This window comes from Phaethon aethereus (assembly GCF_964289735.1).
Source record: "Phaethon aethereus genome assembly, chromosome: 13".
In the NCBI taxonomy this organism is placed as follows: domain Eukaryota; kingdom Metazoa; phylum Chordata; class Aves; order Phaethontiformes; family Phaethontidae; genus Phaethon; species Phaethon aethereus.
This window is the reverse complement of record NC_138589.1, coordinates 9,834,427-9,861,374: the sequence shown is the minus strand read 5'-3', so window position 1 is coordinate 9,861,374 and position 26,948 is coordinate 9,834,427.

Sequence of the window (26,948 nt, the reverse complement as noted above, 5' to 3'; positions counted from 1 at the left end):
TAAGAGCAATCTCTTGCCAGCAATATTCGTTATTCTCCCCACATGCAGAAAACTTGCCCATACATTTTTTAAATGCAACTAACCTTTGCTTATTAAACAAATCAATCTAAAGTAGAAAGCGTGATTTTAATTGCAGTTTCGCATTTAACGAGGCAGCGCAAAGATCTGGCTGGGAATTTACCGAGCACCTTCCCAGGGGCTAGCCCCCTCAGACGCTGCCAGGCGCCCCGAGTTCCCCCCTCTCTCTCCCCGTGCTGGCAGAGCACCACAGGCGGGTTTTCGGCGCCCAGCACACCCTTCGCCTTGCCCGACTTGCTCGTGCGTTCGCCATCCCCGTCAACATCCGCGCCGCCCGCGCCGCCGCGCGCCTTTCCGTGGGCTCGGCTGCCCGGCCTTGAGCTCTCGTTCGTCCTGGGGGCGAGCGCCCGGCCCCCGCGGCGGGCGGGGGCACCCCGAGCCCCGCGGCGGGCGCGCACGGCGGGGAGGGGGAGCCGGGAAAGGGCCTTCGGGCTTCGCGGCGGTTGGGCGCCGGTCGGGCGCCGGTCTGTTTTACCCCGTGTGATTAGCGCTAGACTAACTGTTCAGAGGGAAGCCAGCGCCGCTTCGCTAATTTAGTCACATACGATATTAGATCTTTGAAATATGCCTTACGTACAGCCTGCATTACCTTTTACAGACAAATACAAAAACATGGTCAACATTTGCAGTAAAATTATCATAGAAATGCCATCTGAAACCTTATTTCCTTTTACAATGTGCATTTCACAAATAACTTGTATTAAAATTATGTTTTACAGGGCAGAAATAGAAAACAAATACTCCCAGTAATTTAAACAGGCATTTGCATAACATGACTAAAAACACGTTAGAAAGAGAGTTCTGCAGCTGGAAGAGCGAGGTGAAAATACAGATACGGTGATTTTAACACTGATTGTAAAAATGCCTTTTAGCTGTCATAATTAGTGAATTAAAGTGTACTTTCATCAAAACCATTCTAACTAAGATTACTATTATTGTTCTTATGTACTGCTTCCTGCTTGTTAAATGGCATAATGTCAGTAACAGGTAAATCACAGATCTCCAGAAAATCTCTTCACTGAGGCATCACCCAAAAATATTACCTTATTCAAGCCTTCGCCTTGCAAAAACCACTTCCTAAAATGACAGATTGTTATTTACAAAGCTACACTGTTGCTCAAAGTGTTTTAAGATTAATTATGCCTTGTGTTTAGAAATTGGATTAACCGGTGAGGCTGGGGAGTTTACGGGAGCACGGGGCGCAGGGCGATGCCCAACCCAAGGTCTCTGGAGACCCAAGAGCGCTGCGGGTGGGTGCTGGCCAGGAGGCTGCTCCCGGCACGCGCGGGGACACGGAGGAAGTCGTCATTCATGACTGGGGTGAAGTCATAAGTAGTTAGGGAGAGATTTGCTACAAGAATAACAGAGGAAATTGTGGCAGTTGCACGGGGGCTGCAAGGGCAACCGGGAGCAAGTCCCACTGGCGGAGGGAAGGAAGAAGCCATGGTCACCCCCCGGGAGCTGAAATAAGATTATCAATGTCCTTCAGAGAAGCCGCATCAGTTCCCAACTTAGACAAGATGGGATTAGGTATTTTAAGCCTTCGGGCACAAAAGCCTTATACAGAGGACTTCCCTGATAGTCTATAGGAACTGGCAGTCTCATTTAAAAAAATTGTGCTATTCTCTACAACACGGAGATTCTTAAATATTTAAAAGCCTTCTCCATTGGTTGTTCATCAGATTGATTATGATGCATATTTCAGCAGTTTTTTCTAAAATGCTCATCAGAGGATCAAGAAACGAGGTGTTCTGTGCACTCTACATTGATTCACACTATTTCATTTTAATTCCAAAATACCGAATTCGGAAAAATGCCAAGAAAACAAAGCAGGAAATGTTTGTGTTTTGCTGTGTGTTGCATATGCTCTGTGGTAACCAAGAACACAAAAGAAATAGATGATGCTGCATTCCTCAGCCTACCGCTCACTAGCTAGCAAGCAGAGGAATAAAAACCAGTAGCACTGTAACTTCCCTCAGAATACCTGCATGTATTTTCTTCTAACTTGATAAATAAAAAACCTCCAAGTTTCACATGCTACTTGCCTTGTTTGAGCTCTCCCATTCAAATGAAATTTAAGTATAATTTAATCACCAAAAAATAAAGCAATGCGTATCTCCTGATATCTGGCCTCAAACTAGACCAGAAAGTTTTATAAACCTTTGTGAAGGTCGTGGGTTAAAAAGGTCAGTTGCCTTTGCCTCTACCTTTGTGAGAAAACTTCGGATTCAGGCAGTTTTCTTTAGTTTGTACTTTCCAGGATTGGTCAAATGTCTCTTATCACCATACAAATCTGACATTCATGTCACCTTTGAGCCACTTGTTTCCTCCTATGTCATTTTCCCTTCTAAACTACCTTCACAAAACATGGTACCAATAATTGGGTGAGTTTATTAGTGATATCTTGGTAGTTAAGAGGAAAAAAAAAGTATTCTTGACACTGTACATTCTCAAATACAGTGTCATCAAAACCGAGCATTATCCCTCAATCCAAAAACTGGCTTTAGGATATGGAGATCTATTTAGCTGGAATGTGACTCATTACAAAAGGCAATGTAGTTTCTTCCCTAGGGCTTTCTTATCCTTCCTCCCACCCAAAGTAAACCTTTATGCAGGAAAAGCCTTCTAGGGATTTTCCACCCCATCCCTCCATGTTTGAAAATAGATATTAATGCACCACAACAATTCTAATTTTGTTTTTATTCTAACTGAAAACTATGGAACAAAATCAGGCTTATTTAATTCCATTAATATTAAAGGTGGATAGACAATAGTAGCTTTCTTGTGTCATCAACAGTCTTGAGGCTAACCAAGAATTCTTACGTTTGAGGTTACACTACAAAAAAGTTAAAGCTGATTTATGTTCAGTGAAACCACTGCAGTCCTATCAATGATGAAAGCTACTATGTGAATAGTGACTCTTTTTTTCTACTCAGCCCATTATCTAAAATGGTTAGAAGGGCCTGTGCTTTTAGTCGACTCCACAGATGCTTTGGGAATAAAGATTTTTCTAGCAAAGCTATGAAAGGTGATCATAGGTGTTAATATGCACTACTAAAAAAAAAAAACCCCAAAAACATACGGAAAGAGCTAATTCTCAGCCAAAGAAGAATATTTGCAATGGAAAACCAAAGGTGAGCATCCTAGACAAGTTGTTTTCTTGCCTCTCCAGTGCATTTTAAGGATATATAAAGGGTATTCTACAGAAGAAAAACTTCAGAAACAAAAAGGGCCTCAAAAATAGGCCCAGGAAGACAAAATTAGCTTTCCGGTAGTATATGTCAGTTTTATGCCCCACATGTAAGCAGTTCGAGTGAACTTGCACTCAGGTGTTATTAGATATTTGTGCCATGGCATTTATATTTATATGCAAGGGACACGTGCACACTAGCAGAAGCACCAGGTCCAGAGGGCACCATTATATTCCTGTTTATTTCCCCAGTTACAGCTGGCTACAAATGCATGCGATTGATTGTTATTTGTCTCCCATTGCAGACATTCAGCCCTGGAATTTTTATCTTTCATTTGTAATTTTTCTATTTTAAGACTTTCTGTCACTGAGAGTGCTGCCAGTCTGATTACTCCTAGCTATTCCCTCACTTGAAACAGCTTCCATCCCAGCCTGTTTGGTTCAAAATATTAGTGACCAAATTTCACCCAGAAGTTGGGAACTGAAAAATGGAAAGACCAACTATGGCAAAGAATTCAGAAGCCCCGGAAGTCTATCACCAAGCAACGATCCTTCGCTGTTTGCCTCTGCCAGCCCACGAGAAATTCAGTGGGCAAAGTCAAGACAGAGACCCCGCGCGTCTCTCCTTTGTGTTTGCATCACCGATTGCAGCTCAGAATTGATAAACCGTTATTGATGTTCAAGATCAATGAGATTAAGCATGTGCTTAACTTTAGTCACATAAGTTAGTCCATTTCTGAATCCAGGCAGCATTATTCATCCCTGGGCAGAACTGAGCTCTTTCTGGATAATTAACACTTCATTTGCTTTGCCATGGTCAGTGGTTCTCACATATGGTATGAAGAATTATATATATTATAAGCTAGGTTCAGAATCTAGAGTCAAGTATATTCTTGTCTGGCAAAGTTTATCACGTCAGGGAACAGTCTAAAATTATTGGCATTGTTCAGTCTTTGCTTTGCTATAGTGACAAGATGCAAGTCTACAAAGAGTCAAGTAGGAGAATGAAATCTGGTCCGAGGACCTGCATGAATTAATATTTGTGTAATTAACTAAGCTGTATGAATTCCACTGTTGGATTCAGTTTTCCGTCCCCATTAATATTCTTTTATACTTTCTGTATAACAGTCTTGAATTGAACACTGAATAGTTTTTCTTCCTCTCACAAAAAATATTATAGTTAAAGCTGTTGTGTTCCTAGAATTTAAATCAGGTAGAAATACTCTTGTGCAAAAGATCTGATCATTTTATGAGAGGGTGTTTTTTTTTTTAAATCATAAAGTTAAGCATATTTGACACACTAGGAGAATTTAATCTAGATTTCTAATTATTCAAATACAGACCAAATGCTGCTTTAATATTTAGTATATCTTCATTAATTATCAGCGTTGAGGAATGCATTTTAAGAAGTTCAGGAAGTTTTGAAGGCACTTTTTTAGTGATACAAGGAATCTCTCAAGTTCTTAACAACATAGCCATGATTAAATAAACATTTCATTTTATGCTTTAATTTTAACTCAGCTGAGTCAACAAAACAGAGTAGTAAAGAAGTCTTCATGGATAAAATTATCCAAGAAGCAGCAAATACAACTGAAGAAAATACAAAACTTGCAAATACTTTTGTTTCATTCTAATTGTTTAGAAATCAGCTGCTACGGGACATAAATATCTGAATTGATTTTCAATGCTAGACACCACAAGTCTGAAACGGAGAATGGTATCTTTTTAATTGACAAACTTCATTAAAAGTCTGCATGCATTTTGATCTCACTGAAGCTAATTTTAATGTTCTGACTGACCCATTTGTGTATTACTCATAGAAACGGGACTGCGTGATCATTTCAAGAGTTGTGTTTCACTTGTGGATTGAAATAAGAGAAATAAGTTGCCATTCACAAGAATGGCCACACTGGTACAAGCACCATCACTAACCATACTGTGAGTACCATGTTAGTACCGTGCAGCTTTGGATGTTTAAAGGAAATGATCAGCGAGCAGACCACACCCTGGAAGTGTCTGCACACATTAAAATATGATCTTATTCCTGAAACAGAGCTTGGAGCTCTCAACTCTCTGGCCACAAAAATACCTTCTTTATTAGAAATAAATTAATAAAAAGTTGACTTTGCATTACTGATGTTGCCAGGAAGCTCTTACAAAACACAAGCATCAAAGAACAAAAAACCTAGCCTTCAATAGTGCATAAATTGTTTGGGAGCGAAGCCTTAGTCTGGAGTCAATCACGGCTTTAATGGCTCACATTTGCACTGATTTGCAGTTGAGAAATAGGAGACTTCACTGAGCACATTGCACAAGAAACTGATCTCCAGCCTGGCGATGTTCATGGAGCCAATGAAATGGGAACGTGAAAATGCACTCTAAGTGCAGTAGGGGAAATAAAATAGCAAAATACACCAGAAATACATTGACTAAATGTAGGTGCACGGGACTTTGTCAACTGTGTGTATATGCCAACATGCTCTTGCTACGACACATCAGTAGACGATCCATCACTCAACAGAATGTGCCTCATGTCCCATGAAGGACAACAGGCAGCAGATAAATCTGGTCTAGTCCATATGGTGTGGAAAAAGCCTTTTTCCCCGGACTAAAGATTAACGGCAATTGTCAGAAATCTTAACAGGGGCCAATGTAAAGATAATTTTAAACTTACAGAAATTCTTAAACACTTCATCATGCCTTGTCATGAAGTAATAATCACATGCAAAAGCTGGATTTACTGTTAGACAGTCTACAGAAAAAAAAGACGAAAAAAAAAAGGACAGAGAAATACACTTAAAGCTGAATTGGCTTGCATTTCCCAGTGGTCTCGACAGCCCGACAAAGCAGCAGCAATGCCACTGCCCAATGTTAAATATGATCTACAAAGACCAAAGCACACAGCCCAGAGGCAGAGCCCAGGACAATGTTTGCATTCCCTCTGAGCCGAAGCATTCCATGGGCAGGCTTCAGCCTCCCAGGAAAACACACCACAGCACTCAGCAGCTGCCTCTAACCTCTGGTTTTCTTCCAGTCAGAACCTCTCCCTTCTTCCAACTCTTATTGCAGCCAGGGTTTCCCGGCAGCCTTCCCCCTCCTCAGTCAGTGTCACTCTCCGAAACACTTTTCCCTTTTTTCTCACTTGTCCTCCTTGCCCTCATTTTATTCTTTTTCCTGACTTCCTATCAAATGTTCAAATTGTTGCTTGAAAGAGTGTCAATCACCTGTGATCTTTAAAGGAGCGTCCTTTTAGGAGATGGGAAGACTTGTCTGGAAGGAAGGAGAGGCATTGCCCGCGACGGCAGCTGGGCCATCAGGTAATGTGGGTGGGCTGCTCAGGAGCGGTAGGGCTGGACACCGGGAGGAGACAGCAGAAGACCTCACCATGACTTCCCATGGCCCTCACTCACATCCAGGACGGGCCACAGAACCCTTAAGGAGGTCAATAAGCTCCCAGAAAAGCCCCAAACCCCAGCAGCACTAACCAAAATGGGGCAGGAGCAGGGCAGACAGCGAGCACAAATTCCCTCCACGCCTTGGCGAGGCAGGATGACCCATGGCGTTGCTGGGCTGAACACGGCTATGATTACTCCCCAGAACTTCACACACACATGGTGTTTCTGAATATAATTAAATAAATACCTATGTGTAAGAGAGAAAATTACAGTAAGAAATCACAGTCTGCTAGAGAGATTATCTGAACAGCGGAAGCATGCCAAAAGTGGTTGCTGTTTAATTTCAGCATACACACTGCCTCAGGTACAAACAAAAGTCTCAAGAATGCCATTTAAAGCTCTAATCAAGCTTTTCATTCATTTTCTAATTTGTAGAGCCTGATCCTGCAACATCCAAACGAACAAGAATCAGGAAGAGAAGAGCCGTGGTCCACCTGCAACACATTCTCGGTACACGGCAGACACCTGAGGTGGGACTTCACCCAACCTGCAGCACCACAAAGCATGGAAAGCATCTTACCTGCAGGGCTGGTGACATATGGCCACCCCCACAGCAGCCCAGGCAGCAGGGCTGTGCTGGCTTCTGGTTTCACACGAAAACAACTTTATTTCCCTTAGCTGCATTTTTATCTCCCTACCTTTAACCTTTGGGATTGTCTTCAGCATTCAAATAGTTTATTCTATATATTTTTTTTTTATATATACACTGCCAGAAGCTTGGTGCCCAACACAGCAGCTAGCCTCAAGCTCCTCCTCACTACTATCCAAAGGACTACTGCAGTTTGGATATACATACCTGACACTAGCTGGAAATACAGTAGCTCAGATATCAACATCAAAAGGTCTACTGTGCCGCTATGGTGGTAAAACAGCTACTGAAAACAGGGCGAGTTTGTTTACACGCAGTGCAGGACCACCTACGCAAGGTATTCCCATAACATGGGCCACCGTTAACCATCTGCCCATTTGGCTTTGGAAACAGGGCTCTTGCTTTTTTTTGCCCCATTGTTTTCCATCAAGCTGCTTTTAAAGAACATTAATTGGGCAAAATTCAACATACTATCAAAGTGTCCCTCCTAACAGATGTCTTGTACACCACAAAAAGAAATGTCCAGTCTTTTGAAGAGACCCCCAATACGCTTCAAATAATTCCTTCTCCATTTGTTGTTTGAAGAATGACTTATTTTAATCATTACTGAAAAAATAAACAAGAGATCATTATTTTTTATTTTGTATCTTTAAATGGATTCTGAGGAAGAATAAAGAGGAGGTCTTGTCACTTCTTTGTTCTTATGAAAGATCTCAGACTGAAAATACCCAGTGCTCTCTTGTTATTATCTGCAGCAATTAAGAAGGTGGTCTTAGGAGATAAATAGAGCAGTGACGCTTCACCTCACTGTTCAAATGGGTGTTTCAATAAAGCAGTGCTGACTTTTTATAGAGGAATGATTTTGCTGGCTTTGGGCTTTAGAATACCAGCCACCCAGAGAAATCTTTTGACATCAGGATGAGATCTACTATAGGTAACACTTAATCCTTTAAGACTAAAGGATTAAGCCAGTTGACCAGGAAGAGAAATTAGATTTAACACCTGGAAAATCCAAAGCACTTCCAACCTTTTCATTCCAGGGTTACTCTTTTTCATAGTCCAGACAAGAACACTTATACAGAGTTTAGTTTCTACATTTGACAGAAAAATAATCAAATTTATATTGATCTAAAGCAGAAAGCAGAAGACCTAGCGGGGAGATGATACTGAAATATCATAAAATGGACTAACAAAGACTTAAAGTAAAGGTGCAGATGATGGGTGTCTTCACAATTCCAGGGCAGAAATGCATGCCCACAACCAAGGTTAGCATTCTTGAAAAAAAAAAAGAGAAAGCATAAGATGGCTGTGCTGGACGTGGTGGCCATGTGCAAGACTTGGGAACAGTTGACTATTCTGCTGTGAAATAGCAAACTATCTCTGTTCATTTTGTTGCTAACCTAGTTGTGCCCTATGAAATCTGCCTTTCAGGTGGCCCACACTCTTTGCTGGCCTTGTCCAGACTCACATTTCAGTCACAAGGACCAACTACAGCAGCTGCAAAGACGTAGAGTCCACAAGACCTAGAATACGTCAAGTGTAACAGCAAAAAAAAAAAAAAAAAAGGAGTATAGAAGAAAAAAAGATAAACAAATTTTTATCTAGGAAAGAAAATAATATTTGATCCCCAGTATGGCTTTGCTGTGTTCATGCCACGAAGGCGTGTTTAGCCCTTGCTCTGGGGCGTTATCCTCGCTATTACCATGCAAAACATCCTGGCTCCACATTGTTGTTCTGGGCGCTCCTCGGATAGGCAAAGTGCGCCACAGCGAAGCACCAGCTCTGTAATGTAGCAGTCACTATTATTGATTTAACTGGTTTGTTTATGCCTATGTTTAATTGGCTATGTTAATAGCATCCTAATCCACATTTCACTTGTATGTGGCTGATAGCGCAACACTTGTGTGGCTGCAGTGACATTTTCTCACCATTGCTATCTGTCATCAAGGACCAGGCCAGCACTTTGATGCTAACCGACAATCCCAAATGTTTTGTTTAATTGCGTATGATTTACACTATACTGTATAATTCCACAGCAATGGCCGATAAATCTTTTATTAAACAGGCAAAATCATGAAAAACCTTTAATCAAACAGTAAATATTTAAGTCATCTTTTAACAGCAGTATTTAGAATTTCTAAACATTCAAATGTAAGATTAATGAGAACTGAGGGGAAAAAAAAAACAACCAAACTGCTGGTGAAGTTGGAAAATCCCCTTCAAAGTCTACGCCAAACAGCGTATCGCTAGAAGATCAAGCAACACGACTACGCAAGGTATTCATGCTTAGAAATAGTCTCTCCGTCACAGTTAAGACCGCCTCATCTTCAGACAAACACTCCGTTGGTCCATCACAAACAAGCATTGGCCCGCGAGATTTTTCCAGAGAATTGTGGTCAGCAAGAGACAAGTTCATTGTACGCACCTTTGGGCCACCCGTCTCCCAACCGATCTGAAGCCTGAGCAACACGTAATTCAAACAGAAAGTATTAAGACATTAAACAGGACTTCTCGTAAGGGTCTGCTCCTGCCCAGGCAATGAACTCAAGCCGCAGAGCTTCCAGAGCCCACTTGGTTTGCTCACTTCCAGATCTGCCCCAAGGGAAAGAGTTGCAGAAAGCAAATGCCCCACATGGCCCCAGGCAGACCCCTCGGACCAGGTACGGCTTTCCCCCACCTCGCAGCCCCGCCACAAACAGGAGTGCTTTTTACTGTCTAAATGCTGGACACAGTTGGTAACTTCTTGGTCCAAACCTGTTGCCTTCCAACCTTCTGGTTTGGTCCGTCTGACCACCCTCATAGCCAGTCCTGCCTTCCGCTTCCAGTCCTTTCATGTCTTCATCTCTCTTTCACAGTTCTTTTCTGCCCAATTCACCTTGCTCTCAGATTAATAATTTAAAACAGAAGTCAAAAAGCAAAAAAATCCTAAATTAATTTGGCATCTGTGCCGTTTAACTACATCGGATGTCCTGTTTAATTACACAAGTACAATTACTTTGGAAAATGTAAGTCTCTTTCTAACACAAGTTTTGTAGGGAGTAACTCTTTTTTTGGAGAGAGCGAAAAAGAGAGAGAGGGACTTTCATAGCAGAAAACTACGGAGCAGAAACCATCCAACCATATATTTTGTGCCAGGGAAATGGCACAGGAGCGTGCTACAGCTGCTTCCACAGAACGCACTCTATACGGTAATCGGGATCAGAAATGTTTCACAAATAGGAAAATCTCGGGCCTCTGTACGGAACCCCACCGGCAGCCAAGCCTTGCGTTCAGGCAGCGTTTGCCGCGCAAGCGTCGAGCGCAGCGCGCCGGGCGGCCGGGCGCGCCGCTCCTGCGGGCGTCGCGGGACCGGGGCAGCCAAGGCTGCGGCAGGCGGGGACCGTCGCCACCGCGCAGCCGCCCTCTCCTTCCCCAGCGAGGGACGGGGCACGCCTGCGCTGGGACCTGGCGAGGCAGGGCCCGCTTCCCGCCTCGCCGGCCCGCGGGGCTGCGCGCGGGGCGGGCGGCGGCCGCCGCCGGGCGGCTTCGGGGGAGCAGCCCCGGCGCGGCCCCGCGGGGAACCTTCCAGCGGGCGCGCAGGGCAGCGCGGAGCGTGCCCAGGAGCAGGCTCTCCGTCGCGCCCGGAGGCGTCGCCGCGCGTTCAGAGGACTTGCCGGGGGATTTAAAAGGTCGGATTCGGCACAGAGGGAAGCCGGGGTTTTCAGGGTGGGGGTAAAGTGGGGAGAGAGACACAGAGACACTCACCGGCTTTCTGAGAATCACAGGGGGGAAACTAGAAAGAGGCGAGATCGTGGAGAATATTAAAAAGAGAGACTTTTCCAACTGCCTGTGAAAGGCGAGAGAGCGGATGAAGATTTTCGAGAACAACATAACACACACATACATGCACACACGTACTGTCGCCTCTAGATCCTGGAGAGAAGGCGAGCTGCCGCATTGTGTAGAGATTCAAAATGTAGAAAATCAATTGTAAATCACGAGTTCTGGATTCTTTGAGATGAAGTGTAATCTGATTTACAATGTTACAAAAAGAAATTAAAGTTAATTCCAACATGATTGTGGGTATACCGCAATTTAATATAACCATGCTGTGGCCTTTAAATCTCCACATTGCAATATGCCAACAGTCATTACTTCTTTAAGTTTCATATTTTATTTTAAACTATAAATTGGAAATATCACATAGCTTGTTATTTACATCTCCGAATTAGGATCTTTGCTTAGAAACACAGTGCTCTATGGTGTAATGAGATTATTGTGCAACTACCACACAGGGTAGTTAAAGGCACTCCACTTCACCTCATCATTTTTTCTGCTTAAATATTATGCCACATTCTGATTAATACCAGACCAATAAAATCATCTTAGCAATCTGGTTAGAGTCTTTTGTCTACCCAGATGGCCTGCAATGTTAATGTGTGACAATTTCAACAATGAACTAGGACTGTTTTATGGAACCAACATTTGTTCCACTGCTTTTTCTTCTTAGGCTCAGAATTTTGACACAGATGGTACAAATTACTCAAAAAACAGAAATGTTCATTTAGAAGGCTTAAATATGTGGTTTTACTCAGGCCATCCGAATCTTTTACATTTACAATTCAGTAAATTTACTAACAACCCTGCTGTAATTAAGGTCTATAAAAATCTTCCCTCCTTTCCTGCTCGCTTTTCCCCTTACATGTCTATGGCATTTCATTATGCCTCCAATTTATTAATATTTATTCCAGTTCTGAAATGTTTTTAATTTTGGAGGATTTGCACTGTTCAATCTTGCATCCGATTCTTCATACCTTTCTAATTATGGGAAAGTGGAAAAAAACATTTAATCTGTAGCCACATAGTAATCCCTCTAGAACCTACACGTTTCTAGAGCTTGAAGGAGTAGAAAAGAAAAGAGAGAACAAAGTCAGCAGCTTCTGGCCAAACCGCTCCGCATTTTCAGTTAAGCGGAAGACTTTCTGTACAGGTACTCAGCAAAGAGTAAGATGTCTCCGAGAAATTACAACGGGGAGAAGAAAGCAGCAGGATTCCTACAAGGTGATTAAAAAGAGAGAGAGAGAGAGAGAGAGAAATCCCAGGCTAGCGACAGGCGCACTTATGGTTTGACCAGGTCCGTAGAGGCGAGAGGTCATTGTGCAAAACTGCCAGCGGACAAAAGAGTTAGCACAGAGCGACCGCTCCGAAGCGCCCGCCGCTGCCCCGGCCAGCCAGGCCCCCTCCCTCGCTCCAGGCAGGTCCACCTTCCGCGGCGCCGGGGCGGCCGGCGGTGCCAGCACCCTCCTCCGGGCGCGACGGACGAGCTCGCGTGCCCATACACCCCGGCACCCCTAGACCCGCAAACGGCCACAGGGTCTAGCCGAAATGGTTTGGCCACACGCGGGCGCGAGAAGGAGCATCGGAAAGGCGGGGACCTTGCTGCGCCCCAGCTGCAGGCACGCACCAGCCCCTGCTTTGTCCCCCTCAGCCCAGCAGCGGCTGTGGTCTGCAACAGCCCGCGTGCTTCCAGAGAGCCTTTGGGGTTCATGGGAGAGGTCACGCTGACACCATGCACCGGGGTCCCCGGCGCCCGGGTCAGTCGCCCCGGCAGGGTTTTCTTTCGGGGCATCCTTCCGAAGCGCATCGCGGCACCAGGCACGGCCCCAAAACATTGCGCCGTTTTGCGGCGCCACGACTGCTAACGTTTATCTCCGCGCCTTCAGCCACTTTACCTGAACACAGTCTTCTTTTGACAATTACTGTGCCAGTGTGTGGTTTCAGCATCGTTCTGATGCTCTGGTTTCTCTCCGACTAGGTCTCCGTGATGGTTTGGTTTTATTATTTAAACAAATAATTTAAACATTAAAATCAAACTAAAAAATCAACATAAAAACCCATGACTGTCCTTTCGCAGTCCTTGCGGAAAGTACAGTGTATGCGTGATGCTCCAATTCATTATGATATTCTATTAGATCTGCCAACAGAAAGTGCATTTTGAGTTTCTAAATGTTGTTTCCATTAGAATCAATCACTCCATGCAATTAAGCCAATAGTCTCTCACCATTTCTGCTGTTATGAGCTAAACCATCCTAAATATATTGACAGCTGTCTCCTATAAGATGACACAAATTAGGTTGAGGGGGCATAAGCCTAAATGTCACCAGTGGGAGGACATCAGTTATTCTTTCAGAAATCTACTTAATTTTCATACCCCATAAGGCATTCAGTAGACTTTCTTTGCATTGGCAGCATGCAGTAATCAATGTTTTGCATATTACAATCAATAACATGCTTAAATGTTTAAGTTTTGTATTCTTTTGCGATAAATATTGATATATTACAAACTATGTAAAACCGTTCATTGGACTTTTTGTTTGCAGCATGTACTGTATCATTCAGCAAATAAGTGAGCTAAATATTGTTTGTTACAAAACAGATGTCACATGAAATTATGCCATATGTGCTATTAAACTTTTTTTTTTTTTTACAGTGAAAACCAAGATTTAGTTTCAGAAGTGAGTGTATTTGGCTTTTCAAGGATTTGAAGCATGAAAGCAACATCTCTGAAATATTTTTAAACCTGCTGTGCATCCTGTAATCCAGTTTCATAGGTGGAATCTGAGTGTTTTAAACGCAGCTATCCTAAAAATAAAGAACTATGCTAAATGTGTGAGTGCAATACTACTTCTCCACAGGTTCCACTGATTTATCATAGAGGCAAATGAAAGATTTCTACAGTTTTCCCCTGCCACTTAAATTTTAGTACTTTTATCACATCATTACCTTTAAATACAGGTATTTTGACTTGAAAATTAATATACAATTTCACCTACCTTAAAAAAAAAAAACCACAGCTAATGGCTGTGTACAGTTTTCTGCAAATATTTTATATTGAAATCTGAGAGTTGTGGGTCCATGGGATTCACAGAGGTCAAGGATGGTCAATGTAGACCTGCTTCGGAGTGAAACACAAACCCAGTAACTCTGCACGAGGAAAAGGAATGCGCTCTGAGGTTTGACTTTGATTGCTTTTTACAAAGCCACGTACGTGAAAGCAGAGCAAGCCGTATCTCCAGACTTTGAAAGTGTGAACTCCACAACAGAGCAAGCAGAATGCAGGAAACATGTTGCTAAGAGCCATACAGTAAAACAAAATCTGGTTGCCACAAGAAGAGTGACATTGGCATCAGAGGCAGAGACACTTACACCCACAAAGGGAAACACGGCGTGTCGGGAAAGCTGGAGGAAGAGGAGCAGATGCAGCAGCACAAGGAAGAAACTCAAAGCAAAGATCTTCAGGCTCCATATGTAGTTTTCTTTCTCTTAGTCATCAAAAGGAGGAAGACAGGGTAAACAAAAAGGGAGATAAAGAAAAGAAGGTGAAGAAAATCTTTCCTCCTCCTTTTCCCCGCCCGAAGGCAAAATACTTGCTTACATTTCTAAACATACTATCTTTGTGAGTCTTCTCTGTAATACAAATAACTAATTGCTTGCCAGCAAGCGGTAAAACTGGGAGGAAAAGTCCTTGATCTCCCAGCTTGGTGGAGATTCCTGAGGCTTCTAGTCTGTAGAAAGCCCTGCAAATAAACTTTAACACTTCAGGGGATGGAGCCCCGCCATCGCAGTACAAACGTCTGTTACGAAGCCAGACAAAGTGATCTCAGACCCCGAGCCACCACACCATGCCACGCCTGGTGAAGCTGCTTTTCCTAGGTCACAGCACCTTCTGCACGGTATCGAATTCCCTTCCTGCTTTCTCATACTTTCTGGAGAGCAGTGTCACCTTCTTCACGTCCTGTTTGTTATTTGGCTGGTTCACGCAGGCTGAGTTTTTGGAGAAGAACCGCAGATGGGGCCACCACGAAGGATCACTGCCGCGACTCGTTCACACCACTAAACACATTGGAGTCAGATAAATACTGGTTTATTGGCTCACTGAGCTGGGAGCTTTTCCCACAGAGAGAAGCTTTTCCAGCAGAGTGATGCGGTATAACTCAAACACCTCTAATGAACCCGTCCCAACAGCTCTGCCTTGGGTTAATACCAGGAGGGTGAGCACTGGTTTGGTGCCCCCCACGCAGGTCAGAGAGCGATCAGGGTGCCCAAGGCCATTGCTGGTGGGGAGAGGGTCCTGGAGGCCCCCACCGCCGCAGAGATGGGCACCCGGTACCCACGCGTCCCCCTCGGATCTGGTGCTGCGACACCAACCACCACCCTGAAATTGCTGGTTTTCCAAATTTCCCGGTCTAACATGCCTCGGCTAAGACTAAACAGGGTTTTCATCGATAGCTCAAGAGACAAAGTAGAAGCAGGTGGTCAAGCATCTCCCTGGGTTAAAGCACGACCACTGAGGATGCTGATGGTGAGCAGTCAGGAACAGCTATTCTGAAGTAACTTCCCTTGTGCCAAATCCTTAGTTCACGCAAGGCGTTCAGCATAGAAAACAGGCACGCCTTTAAAAAAACAAACAACTCGGCTTCTTCTCTGAAAATATACTAATTTTTTTACCCCCGCATCTAGAGTAGGGCAAGAGTATTTTCAAATTATGTAGCCAGTATTTGGGGTGATAGATTCTTTACAAATGTCAAAGATCTGAGAGCAGGAAAGATTACAGGCAGCCCTACAACGTCCGATTAAATGCAAACGGAGTTGTAAAAGCTTTCTCTTCTCCCTGCCTCCATATTGCACCTTCTGCAGCAAAATGCTTAGTACATGATAAAAATAGCTAGGTCTTTCAAAATCTGGGAAGAAAGGTACTTGAATGTTTTTCTTTAAACGTTATATTTTCTTAAAGGCAACATAATGAGGTCAACAGAAGCTGGATTCATGCTGATAAACTGCGTTTAGGAGAAACCAGAGGTTGAGTGAGGGGGTTCTAGCAGAGGAAAACAAAGAGAATGATTGCAAAAGTCAGATCTCAAAATGTTAATCAGATTCAGAAACATAAAACATGACAATTTAATGGTGTTTGGTTAAAACTAGAAAATTTTAAAGTTCTAAGTATCTTACATTGAATTCTAATACTTTTTTAATTATTAGATATAAAATGCTTACAATTTTCAGTGAAAATTAGACTTGGTAATTTATATTTCTTGTTTATACAGTACAATTTGCTGATGAAAAAATGTGCTAAACTTATTGATTCATGACCATAATTGTTTAATTATTTATCATTGCGGAATTATATTAGCATTTATAATAATGCAGATGTGCACAAAGGCTAAGAAGTCATATACAGCTTTTGTTTTGTGTTTGCTACGCTGAAATTAGGTTGATCCGGGCTGTGTGTGCATACTGCATATTGTAAGTGTTGCAACTCTTCTCTCTTGGTTTTACCGGAGTTATGGCGGGTCCAACCAATAGCCACAATAATGAAAATGCTCCTATAGCTAATAAAGTATATAAGTCCAAAGCTAACAGCATCGCAAAAGAAGTCTCTTCTCAGATTGATTCCTCTGTTACCATGATGTGCATTAAATTCAGCGCGACACACGCACAGCTGTTGGCTTCATACCACCCACAGCAAAGGACTCGCTGGTGTGCGTGTGGTACAAGGGAAGCCAAGAACAAAAGCACACCACAAAAACTACAGCCGGCTAAACTGAGGCCAAAATCTTCTGCATGAGGCCAGTTAAAGACGAACGTAAGAACTCTTGATACGAGAGAAACACATTCCTTTAATTTTCATCTGCATTTTGAGGGGTCGTAAACACTGGAAGAAAATGCCAGATGCCTCCCTTCAGCCTCTCCTCCCCTCTGTGCGCAGAACCCGTTCCCTCCAGGAACTACAATAAGACTGACATACAGCCCTTTCTTGAAAGCCGCTAAAATAGCTTTGCCATGGGCTTCACAAGAAATTTGTATCACTAAGTGTGACTTTCCGGACTCATCCTTTTGACGTATCGATAGCCAAGGCTCCCGTTGCCTGTCCCCTCCGTGCTCTTTTCACCTAACGTTATTTACTGGTGCTACCTTTTCATAATTAAGAATCCGTATCAAAGCAGCTGTAACACCATTTAAGCAGCTTTTCTAAGGAATCAAACCTAAATGAAAAGGCAAAGTATAAAAACGCCCCATCTTCTGCTGTGCCTAACTGATTCGCTCTGCATTTTATCCTCAGCGAGGTGCCGATTCCAAGACAGGGACAGGGACCGCTCGCGAAAGCGGCACTGCACAAGCAGCACGAAGAGCTGCGTGTGTATTTTACATCCACGCGTGTTGAGTGTCCCTAAAAGCAGCTGCCAAACCACGCTCGGGCCGTTTCGGTGGGGTTGTTTATCACAATTCATAGGAGTGAGTGTTTAACCTCCTGACTCCTGCATCACAGCACGGGCCAGGTATTTGTTTCTTCTGCTAGATTAATATTGGTGACAGAATTACATACTCATTAGCTGCAATAATCATTATACGGTGAAGTAGAATAGCAATTCTTCCAGCGTGCCGTACAAAGGAGACAATTTCATTAATTAATAAAATTTATTAAATACAAGACAATCAAGGAAAAGACATTTTTGTTAAGCATCTTCTCAGATGCTGACCAGTAACTTCAAACCTGTTGACCTGTTACGGTAACGCTACGTGTGCCATGCAGAGAGGTGAGCAACAGGAGAGCATGTCCTGGCCCAGACGCAGAGGAGCATCATCCCCCCGCAGCTAGCGGGGGCTAGCATGGATGAGCGAGACGGGCCGGGCCATGTCCGACACCGAACATGTGCTAACAGCAGGACTGGACCACAAACAGCGTCAGACCCACCGGCATACACTGGATAAATCCCTCAATTTCCCAGTTTGCTCTATCAGTACACAAGAGACCAATTCCTCTGAGACTATTTCTGCAAGGACCTAATCACATTAAGAGGTTTGGGTGAGGACTTTTCCTGAGCAGGACGATCTCAAACACTTTGCAGATACTAATACCTGAATCCTCATTAAAAAAACCTCTGGGTGGGATGGCCATTTAACAAACCAGTTACCAGAACTGCAGAACAACATGTAGGTTTCGGTTTTTCATAAAAACTAATAGAAAAAAACCACAAAAAAACACCAAAAAACCCCAACAAACTATGGGAGAGTAGAAACTAGAATCCAAGTTCCCAGCTTCAGAGTTATCTTAAGCAGCTGTGCCTGTGTTTCTTTAAATGACCATATTCCTACATGACTGTCATGTCATATTTTAATTCTGGTTACCAACGTGTTGTCATTAGCCATCTGAGGGATTTATGGGTTTTGCCAAGGAAGATAACAAAGGTGTGTTCAGCTGTGCATTCAGTGCTCTCAGTTTTGCAGGAAAAAAAAAAGGTGGTAAGGAAGGTTGCTATGGGGTCTGCAAGACTAAGTTCCCTGAATTCACACAGGCATTAGTTAAGTTGCGTAGCAATTTTGACCTTCAGTTCTGCCGCTATGAGATAGCAATTGCTCAGCACAACGCAGATAGATGGTTCAGAGATTAGGAAATGCCTGAATACGGTAGACACAGTAAGAGGCGACTCAGACACACCATGGCAGTCACTGGGGAGAACGTGTATCTCACCTTACTTTGCTTATTCTGTTATGTTCAAATGTAAATGCCTTTTGGGAAATGACGGTGAATCGGCATCTATTTTTATTATGAGGTTTTCTCTTCACTTTAGTTGGTGTCATATCTACATTAAACCAAAAGTGGCTGGTAAGATCAAAATGCCAAAAGTTGGCCCCCATTTCAGTTTGAAGTGGGTTTTTTCAGGTGCCAAAGATCTATCCGCAAATCACATAAACATATCTAACAGGCAAGAAGCGGAGAACAACTTTTTAAAGTGATGTTTGCCGGCTTGCCAATTTTTGCTGCAAAAATTTAGACATCTGGCAAAAAAGTAACAATTAAATTTCATCTGCTATTTTTCCCCTTCACTCTAGTCCTTCATGAGAAAAAAACATATTTTGAAACCAAAGTCAACAATACTGTGTCTCAGGAAGAGTTTTTGAGGTTTGTTTTGGTTCCTGCTTAGGACTTGGTGTAGTCACTTCCGAGTGTCCGAGTTTACTATTATTTTTCTTGGATGTCCAAATGGAAACTGAGCTCATTCAAAATCCCCCTCATAAAAGAAGCGATAACATCTTGTAAATCATGACCCAGAACTTAGTATTTCTCTTTACTTATTTGAAAATAACAATCACCCGCCTGTTACAGTTATTATTGAACGCATAAAGTCCCTGCATTTATCAAATGCTGATGTAACTCAGTAGTCTAAATTCTCCTCTTTTCCACCAGCGTCAATCTGGAGCAACTGCACTTGCAGCAAAACAGTGTAACAGTCCAAATTTGGCCAATGTCCTTAAAACCACTTCCCCTGGAGTCAAAGTCCTGCAGGAACTAACCCAAGAAAGCACTGCTTTAAAATGCTTAATGATGAAATGAGGTGGAATTGAAATGAATTTTCGCAGCAATCAATGCAATGCTTCAATGTTTCCTTGGAAAGCCTGGCTGTTCTCCTCCCAGGTTACCCTTCCCTCTTTCCCATTATATTCTCATCAATTTAGAACTTAAATCACCAAAACAATTGTGTGACTTCCAAAAATGCTTGAAATGTGTAAGCGTGAAAATACATTTTATGTGGCTGTGTGTAACCATGAAACATTTCTTTAATGAGGAGATTGAAGTTGTATCTGTTCTCTTACTTGCCTGGGTCTGTTGTCACCATTGCTGTACCCCCACAACTTTAATGGCTAGTAAGAAAGCACGACCGGAGTACAATGGATGGGTTTTGTCCCTCATTAGAATAATTGTTTTTCATCACACTTAATTTTCAATATTTTTCCTTTAAAATAACTCTTTGAACTGAAGCCTACATTCCTTTCTTCTTCCCACACTAGTCTCCTACTTGCCAATCCTCAGGATTCACACATATTGCTATATTTGGTGTTTTTCCTAAAGCTCTTCATAATTACATCACAATTAATTCCTTAAATTTAAAAGTGTTTTGAGCTCTCCTAATTGTAGAGTCAACCTCAAGAATATTGCCAAATTAATCTAATGGCCTCCAAATCAAAAGGCAATGAACAAAAGACAAAAATCACTTAAAAACCCCTCCTCATAAGCCGACATCGTGCTTCTGGAGAGCCGGATTCGTGGCTGCGAATGCTGGGCTTGAGTAACGTAAACTGCTCATCACAAAGATCCTGCAAACTTTATGCAACTTCTTAAGCTCAGGAAGGTAAATGCCCTGACCCAAGGCCACACAGGAAAAGTGCTAAAACCCCAGATCTTCCAGTTCCCAGATGGACGCCTTGTTCACAGACATGCATATCCTAGACTGGTTTCTTGTCCCTTTAACATCCCATCCCACAGGGCTTTCTAGAAACCATGAGCTTTCTGCTGATCCTGCAACTGGAACCCACCGGTGGCTGGTCTCTCTTCCCGCTCCTTCAGTCTCCAAATGGGAGGTCAATGCCATGTTCACGTAGCCTGTGAGTACCCCTGCAGCCTTTAACGCACTGCATTCAAATAATAACAGTTCAGCATGAGGGCCTCCAGTCTCCCTTCTGTCCTTCTCCGCCATGGCAAGGAGGACCCCTCTCTGGTGGTATCAGAACCAAATGCACTGATGTGCCCCGGCAGAGATGCCATCAGCTCGGAGGAAAATGCCACCTGCGTAGCACAAAGCACATCGGTGTACGCAAAGAAACACCTTACATACCTCAAAATGAACAAGAGGTAGAGAATTAATCACCTTCAGAGCATAGAGGGAACCCCGTTTCTTCAGTGTCTTTATACGTGACTCCTGGACTCAAAGAGTTCAGAAAGGCCTATGGTTTAATGGAGTCAAATTTCATTCATCAAGTAAAAATAAACAAAGGGAAATAAAACCTCCTTCCCCTAATGGCACTGAACTCTTAGAGAGCCTCTCCAGAACTGAGCAAGTAGAGGCTGAGCCACCTGCTCTGGACTGATTACCTCCCGAGTCCCATCCGGGGACTCCCGTCCTGTAATCCACTGCCAGGTCACCTCCACGTCAAGCTTATTTCAGATGCTGCACAGCACTGAACCAGGTTCTCCGGCTTTTTCCCTGATCCTACAGGGCACGACTCCCATTGCAACACACAAGAGTTAGCCCAATATTCTTATCATCGTCCAGACCCCAACAAGAATTGAAACTAAAGAGACAGGGGAAAAAAAAAGAACCTTTTAGGAGATCAAACACAGTTTTCTCTGTGAATAATAAGGGTAAAACATAAGATTTCTTAATCTTTATCCCATATTCATACATTTATAGCCAAAAAGCAAGGAACAATATCTGAAATGTTCAAGGAATACTATGCCAGCACTTATCTGGTGACACTTGAGATGAAGAAGATAATTGAAGGGATGATTGCATTGGGCTTGTTGTACTCCGTTGATAAGAACAGTTTGAGAGCGCCCATTCCATACGCTCAGCCACGATACAAGGCGCCAGGAGAAAACGCAGAACTGCGGCAGTGGCAGCACCTTGGATCTACGAAACGTTAAGATGAAAGACAAAGGTGGCTCTGAAAGAAGCAACATTGGGCACAGTTCGCTCAGCGACCAACATTTGGACGAACACCCAGACGTCGGAACGCCTCTTGATGACTGCCCGCTGGCTGTCACCCTGCATTCCCACGCAAAAATCTGCTCGTCAATTAGACGCCTTTGCAGACCCCCCAAGCTGGTAACGGCCAACAGGGAAAACACCAGCAGCCAAAATCCTGCATGGCTGTTCTCTCGGGATCTGCCGGCGGGGCTGACACGAGGTCCAAACCCAGGAAAAACACGAGGTGATCACTTGTTTTGCTGTTCTATTTATTAAACATCTCTCGTTCGATTATAACTAAGCACTAAGTTTTTGCAATACTAGCAAAATCTGTAACGGTTTCTATAACTCTCATGATATTCTAAGCTAGCTTCAGAGGCAGAGCAATTTACCAGAACTGCAGCTTAAACAAGTTTGAATTTCATTTGCTATATATATGAAGAGAATGCTCTTACTGAAAAAAGAAATGCATGAGCGCACAGTAAAGCAGAGCTTTGATTCTGAACTCTTTATCCTGAACTCTGAACAATGGATACTTATGAATCATTTGTGCTGCATACTGAAGCCTTTTGAACTGGTAACAAGAGAAATCAGTTCTGCTAATGCATCTCTCATCCGAGATCTCTCACTCATCCAGATTTTAAATCTGAAACTTAGAAGAATAAAACTGTCTTTTTGGAAGGCCCAAGAGTATTTTGGAAAACAGACTGGTCAGACGAGAGGGGAATTTCTGGATGGGGCAATAAGGACATTGTGTGCAGGTTCTGATTTTCAAGACCAGATGTTTAAAATAAATGTCTAAAAAAAGTGGGGAAGAGGCCTTACGAAATGATTTGCACTGCTCGTATTTGGGGTCTGGTAGGGCAATACTGTCGCACTGCAGCGTGCAACAAAACTAGATTGTGGAGGTCCTAACGATTAGGACGCTAAGTAAAGTTTTGGATGTGGACAAAACACTGGATTAAAGTTTAGGAACCTATCCTGTATATTGGCATAAATTTGGTCCTAGCAATGGAGAGAAAAAAAACCAAAACCAACAGGAAAGCTAGGAATTCTCTCATGGGAAAAACCAGCCTTCACTAGGACTGTAAAATCTTTCTATAAAAGCCATCTTTAGTCCTTCCCTACTTCTTACGGTTAGCACAAAATGCTCCAAACACAAGGCTTCTGGTTACGAATTTGATAGAAGTCTGGTGTAACAAGTTGCATGTTTTTGGATATGTTTCACAAAGGAGATCAAGCTCAGATTAAAAGAATTACAAGTGCAGCCTGCGACGATGCATGGACAGATATGTTCCTCCAACTCCAGGCTTTTGAGAATTCCTTTTATACAGTGGAGAAAAGTGTGCAAAAAAGCTACTGAAACTTTTATACGGGATAAATGGCACAATACCAACCTGATTAAATTTCAAATGCTATCAACTTTTGCTTAGAGTCTACGATAGGGAGCAGACCTGAATTGAGAGTGCAGCCATCAAAAACGCTTTCCAGGCAGGTCCACACATATGTCTAAATGAATGTCCACATTAAATGACAATGTCACTAACGACGGAAGCATTGAAAGATCAAAACGAAGCGCACAATCAGAACTCAGTATTTCAGTGCAAAATTCACCCTTAATGTTCAGCAGCGATGACCTCTGGATGATAAAATGCCTGCAGTGGCCCAAGTATTAAGTGCACGTGCCCGTACAATGGAAGAGCTGGCATTGGCACGCTGCTAAATCACAGCTTGTAGGTAAATGCTGCAGCAGTTAGATGCCTGTGCAAGACGCGTGGGGTAAAGCCAGTCACGCAAGAAGAACACAGCACTTTTTTGTCCCCTCTCCCGGCCACGCAGCCACAGCTCACCAATACAAGCACATTTACTCCGGTGGCTCCCCAGGTAAACGCATTACAGCCATGCTCAGCTACCGGGATTTTGCAGCTCAGAAAGAGGAGGTGGTGGGACAAGGCAGAAGAGACCCCAAGGCAGCCCCAGCGGGGCTCGGCAGTGGCCAAGAGGGCCCACGGTGCTGGAGCACTGGGGCACAGTGGGCTCTTGCTGCTCCATCACCCCACATGTCCTTCTCCAGCCGTGACCACCGCCAAGTGTCAACCACTGCCCACGTTAGAGCGCAGGGATGTTTTTACCACAGCCCTCTTCCCACAGGGATGATTTATGGGCAGGGTGCATTTAATCATTGACTTAGTTCTCAACCTTTTGTGTCCACCCTTAATCCCCAGTGTTTCATTCAAACTTTACTCTTACCTTCTCTAGAAACGTATGCATTCTTAATAAGATTAGGCACTAGTAGCATTTGATAAGCATGCCATAAATACTCTGCCATATGCCAAACTGAAAGCTTTCTCTCTCCTGTTTAGTGACCTTCAAATCACACTTCTTTCAGATCCCCCAACTGTCACAGTGACAGCAAAAGCAACAGGAAATAGCAAAATTCCCCCACACGTGCACTTCTTAGGCTGTATTCACAAAAAGGGACAACCTCCCCCCTGAAATGCAGCACGGTCTGGGGTAAAAAGAGTTCTGGTTTGGGAAGCAACATAACTTCCCATACAATTTTGGAAAAAAGACAAGTTTTGCACAAGCCAGCTCTGCTCATCTAAAGCAAACACTAGAGTAACAGCAATTTCTCCTCTGCAGAAAGAGCAACGCTGGAAGCCATCCTACACGCGAACCGGCACAGCACGCCGATCGCTAACTTTGTAAAAACGGCCAAAAGAAACTGAAAAATCTGAATCTGTATTTTCTAGGAAGCTAAGAGTAAGATTTAGATAACCAAGGAGTTGCCCTGTAGCTGGGACAAGAGCAACAGTGAAGGAAGCAGAGGACAAACCACCAAGTGGTGCAAGTTCTCATTCGCGATGCTAGAGGCGCTTTGGAGGCTGAGCTCCCATCCTTCAACAGCAGGTCAGCGTTTTAATGGGGATTGGCCACGTAAATGCCGATCAATTTATGCATTAAAAAAATCATCTACATGTGCATTTATTTCAATTTCATTTCAGTGAATCAGGTCCTGATTCAATGCTAACTGAAAACCCTTGAAATAACTGTGAGCTTGCTCGTAGCCAATTCTGTGTCACCGCTATGAAATTAGTAGTGAAATTAAATGGCTCAACAGTGCTAAGACATTCCCAACTACTCCGGCAAGCAGTCGCTCACCTCTAAGGTTAACAGGATAAAGGCTGGATAAAGAAACTACTCATTATACCAGCTCTACAAAGAAGCAATTATGAGACTTTATAAAGTGGTTTCAAATATATTTTGCAAACCAGGACTCAGACAAATATTAGTGGCAGCAAATTACAGTACTTAGCAGAATTATCACCAGAAAAGAGACTCTTTTAATCTATTAAAAAAAAATCAACAAAAGATGTAAATATGGACTCCCCCATGGGTGGTATATCTTGAAGAAAATATACGTCTAATCTCACAGTGTGTTACCTCCAGTACCTGGAGAGAAGGTTAACAATTCAGAGCCGTTTCCTACAGCTATAGAATATATTTTGATGTAGATTTGTAGATATCACAGACTTAAAATCTATTGTATAATCACAGGGCAAGTGCAAGGAACCTGGGGACATACTTCTCTACAGTAAAGTGCTGGAACACTGGCTTTCACTTTAATCAATGTTATTCCCTGTTTTTAACAAATTATATCCCATTCTGTGGCCTTTTGGTTCTATTTTTCTCAACATAAACAGCAACAGCGTTTTCGCCACCACACGTACAATTTGCAGGCTGGATATTGGCATTACACGGGCGTTCATCTCCACGGGCGAGAGGCAGCTGGGAGACACAGAGTCACCTCGCAGCACCTCGCCACGAGCACCAGGTTATGATCTTGTTTGCACCACCGTAAGTCCAGGGCAACCGTACTCGGGTACCAGCGGATCTATTGCTGCTCTGGGCTAAACTGCACGTGCTGGCAGGGAATCTGTTGGTGATCCAGGGATTCACAACCCAGTATCCCCAAGCATTCCGTTCCCAGTGTTCCCACTGAAGTCAACAGGAGCGGTGGGAAGCAGCACCTTGGGATGTCAAGCAATTACTGCAGGTTTGCGTCAGCGTAACACAGAGAAAAATTTGTCCACCCTGTCACACACACTTCACGTATAAATACCCTTAACACCAAGCTGCAATTCAAGAAGCCAAAAGACCCCTGCAGCTTTGGTCTCCCCTTGCTCAAAGCATGAAGCTCCCCAGTGGAGGCCAGCACTTGGTGAACGGGATCAACTACTGCCACAAACAGAAAACACTTCTGTGGCTCCCTGACATTTCTTTCTCTGAAGTTTTCAGTCTCTTCTTCATCAAAGGAAGAATAGACATGCTTTTAAATTCCTTCCATTAAAATCTTATACAAAAAGTTTTTTGGATGATGCTCCAGCAAATCTGGGAAGCGGCCCTGATCATGTACTCCAGCGTGCAAACCTCCGGGGTGGTGGCAATCACTGCAGTCTTCCCCCTCTTTCCATGAGGAACCTCATCCCCACCCCAACCCCACTCCCACTCCAAACCTGATTTACCTGCGAGCATGCCGTAGCTGCCAGCGCTGAGCATCTGAAATCCTCCGCATTAACTAAACACAACTGGGAAGTGAGCTTCCACGGGTTCTTTAACCCTTCTTTGCTTCACTCATTTTAATTTATGTTTGGCAAGCTCCAAAACATTCAGAGGTCAGGTTTTAGCTTAATTAAGAGACCACAAAAATCCCGACAGTCATCCAAACCTTCTGAGCATTCAGAGTGTGGGAAAGTAAAGTAAGAAAATCATGTGCTAGCAATTTCACTAAAGATTTCTAGTGTTTGCTGCTCTGAACAGGGCTTGAAAATACCAGAAGCATTTCTCTCGCTCTTTCTCTCACCCTGAACTCGAGCACTGCAGAGACCCTACCGAAACCACGGCACAAAACACCTGGGCTCCGGTGCATTATCACTTGCAGCTGCTGATTTTCCAGTATCCCTCAGTTATTTTTCAGGCTCCTCCCCAGGAAAACCGCTGGGGATATCACTTCTACCCTACCTGCACTGTTCTGTCATATACTGTCTCTTAAGTCTTCTCCAGCAGTTCCTTCATTTTTAAAACCCATCTTCCTAAATTAAAACAAACAAAAAAAAATCCTCCCCTTTGTT